The following is a 3,016-nucleotide window of genomic DNA, read 5'->3' as shown; positions in this document are numbered from 1 at the left end:
TGCTCTTCGAGATTACGCCACTCCATCGCAAGATGAGCCGCATTCGAGTATTGCTCTACCCGCAATCGAAGCAAACAACTTTGAACTTAAACCTTCACTGTTGCAGGCAGTGCAACAGAACCAATTCTCTGGAAATCCTATCCAAACCTTCATTTATCCGTGTTTGTCCAATACGCTGATACTGTTAAAGCTAACGGTGTCACTTCAGAGGCAATTCGACTTTGTCTTTTTCCTTTCTCGTTAAGAGATAGCGCTAGAAGATGGCTTCAATCTCTTCCTTCCAACTCAGTCACCACATGGAACGAGTTGAAGAAAGTTTTTCTTGCCCGATATTTTCCGCCGAGCAAAATAGCTATGTTAAGAGCCCAGATAAATGGATTTAAACAGAAAGATAACGAGTCTCTCTTCGAAGCATGGGAAAGATACAAAGACATGATGAGACTTTGTCCACACCATGGTTTAGAGGACTGGTTAGTAATTCATACCTTCTATAATGGTCTCCTGTACAACACGAGGTTAACAATAGACGCCGCCGCAGGTGGGGCACTAATGAACAAACCTTATGCTGATGCTTACTAACTTATCGAAAGCATGGCTCAAAACCACTATCAGTGGGGAAGCGAACGAACAATGGTAGAAAAACTTCAAACGAAAACTGGCATGTACGAGATAAGTAACCTTGATCATGTTAATGCAAAAGTGGATGCTCTGGTCCAGAAAATTGAAAGTTTAAATGTATCACCTCCAGCCACCGTGGTAGCCATAACTCAGAATTGCGAAGTCTGTGGAATCCAAGGTCACACTCCTGCAGATTGTCAACTCCTAACAGGAATCCAAGCGGAGCAAGTAAACTATGCTCAAGGAAGCCCCTACTCGCATACCTATAACTCAAATTGGAAGAATCATCCCAATTTTTCATATAAGAGTAATAATGCTTTATACGCACCTGGACAATCTCCGAATCAAGCCCCAGCTATACCTCTGGGATATCAGAAGCCGATCCCATCTACACCTAACAATAACGCCCCTAGGAAATCCAACTTGGAAATCATGATGGAAAACTTTATAGCTTCTCAACAGCAAACCAATAAAGATTTCCTAGCGAATAAATTAAACAACTAGCAAGTAAAGTAGATGCCCTGGCTACCCATAACAAAATGCTGGAAACGCAAATATCACAAGTAGCTCAACAACAAGCGCCTACTGCTGTCCCAACTGGTACATTTCCTGACCAACCCCAACCTAACCCAAGAAGCCACGCTCATGCAATTATACTGAGAAGTGGAACGGAAGTGGAAGGACCGTCTTACCCAAGGATAGAAAACCAAAACTCTAAAAAGTCAACTGAGGAGGAAAATAAACCTAAGGAAAAGGAAGAGAGTAATAAGGAAACCGTAGAAAAGAAGGAACCTTATGTACCTCCACCACCTTATAAACCACCTATCCCTTACCCTCAAAGGCTTATTAAAACCAAAGATGCGGGCAATTTAAAAAATTTGTTGACCTACTAAAACAATTAAACGTCACAATTCCGTTTACAGAAGCTATTACGCAGATGCCCTCATATGCCAAGTTTTTAAAATAAATTCTTTCTAATAAAAGGAAACTTGAAGATAGCGAAACCGTTACACTCACCGCTGAATGTAGCGCTATAATCCAGAATATGCCTCCTAAACTTAAAGACCCAGGTAGTTTCTCTATACCCTGTCACATAGGAAAAATTGTCATTGACAAAGCCTTATGCGATTTAGGAGCCGGTATTAGTGTTATGCCTTTATCCATATGCAAGAGACTTGAAATGGGAGAATTAAGACCAACTAAAATGTTTGTGCAACTAGCAGATCGTTCCGTTAAATATCCTGTAGGAATTCTTGAAAATGTTCCAGTGCGCATAGGTCAATTCTACATTCCAACTGATTTTATAATTATGGATATTAGAGAAGATGAAGTTACACCCATTATACTGGGAAGACCGTTCTTAGCAACTACCGGTGCAATCATAGACGTAAAATGAGGATGACTCACTTTTGAAGTAGGAGAAGAGAAAATTGAGTTCATTCTTTCCCAATTTTTGAAGGCACCTGCAATAGAAGATATATGTTACTTCATGGATATCATCGATGAATGCATAAAAGAAACAGAGTTAGAAAAAGACAAATCATCTGACTATCTTGTAGAAGACAAACTCAACCAATGTTTAGCAATAACACCGGATCCTACGCAATGCCTTAAGAAACCAACCCTAGACCTGAAAATACTTCCCAAAAATCTGAGATATGAATTCCTAGACTTAGAACTTGAACGACCAGTTATAGTTAATGCTGACCTAGGAAGACTCGAAACAGAAAAACTCCTGCATATCTTAAGAAAATATCCAACCGCACTAGGTTACAACATCACCGATCTTAAAGGAATAAGTCCTTCTATTTGTATGCACCGCATCATGCTAGAAGAAGACTGTAAAACTTCTAGGGAACACCAGAGGAGACTAAACCCGATCCTGAGTGAGGTAGTGAAGAAGGAAATAGCCAAGTTATTAGAGGCAGGTATCATATATCCTATATCTGATAGCAAATGGGTTAGTCCTGTACACGTAGTACCAAAGAAAGGAGGTATAACAGTCATTGAAAATGAAAAAGGAGAAACTATAACCAAACGAATCGAATCGGGATGGAGAATGTGCATTGACTATAGGAAACTAAACAAAACAACCCGAAAAGATCATTTCCCTTTACCATTCATTGACCAGATGTTAGAACGATTAGCAAAACATTCTCATTTCTGTTATCTAGACGGTTACTCAGGTTTCTTTCAAATACCAATTCATCCTGATGACCAAGAAAAGACAACATTCACATGTCCTTTTGGTACCTTCGCTTATAGACGAATGCCGTTTGGCTTGTGTAATGCTCCTGCAACCTTCCAAAGATGCATGATGGCAATATTCGCCGATTTTCTCGAAAACATCATGGAAGTATTTATGGATGACTTTTCCGTATGCGGACAAAGCTTTGAA

General features: G+C 39.9%; 1 non-coding gene across 1 annotated transcript; it reads right to left on the bottom strand.

The window, feature by feature from the left end:
* Window positions 1-354: 354 nt before the first annotated feature.
* Window positions 355-461, bottom strand: LOC127099778 (small nucleolar RNA R71). The gene has a single exon (XR_007794250.1). It is a non-coding gene; the product is annotated as a small nucleolar RNA R71 (small nucleolar RNA).
* Between the last annotated feature and the right edge of the window lie 2,555 nt (window positions 462-3,016).

The sequence above is a fragment of the Lathyrus oleraceus genome, chromosome 6 (assembly GCF_024323335.1).
Source record: "Lathyrus oleraceus cultivar Zhongwan6 chromosome 6, CAAS_Psat_ZW6_1.0, whole genome shotgun sequence".
NCBI classification, from domain to species: domain Eukaryota; kingdom Viridiplantae; phylum Streptophyta; class Magnoliopsida; order Fabales; family Fabaceae; genus Lathyrus; species Lathyrus oleraceus.
Note: the sequence above shows the minus strand (reverse complement) of the source record. Positions and strands in the feature narration are given on the sequence as shown.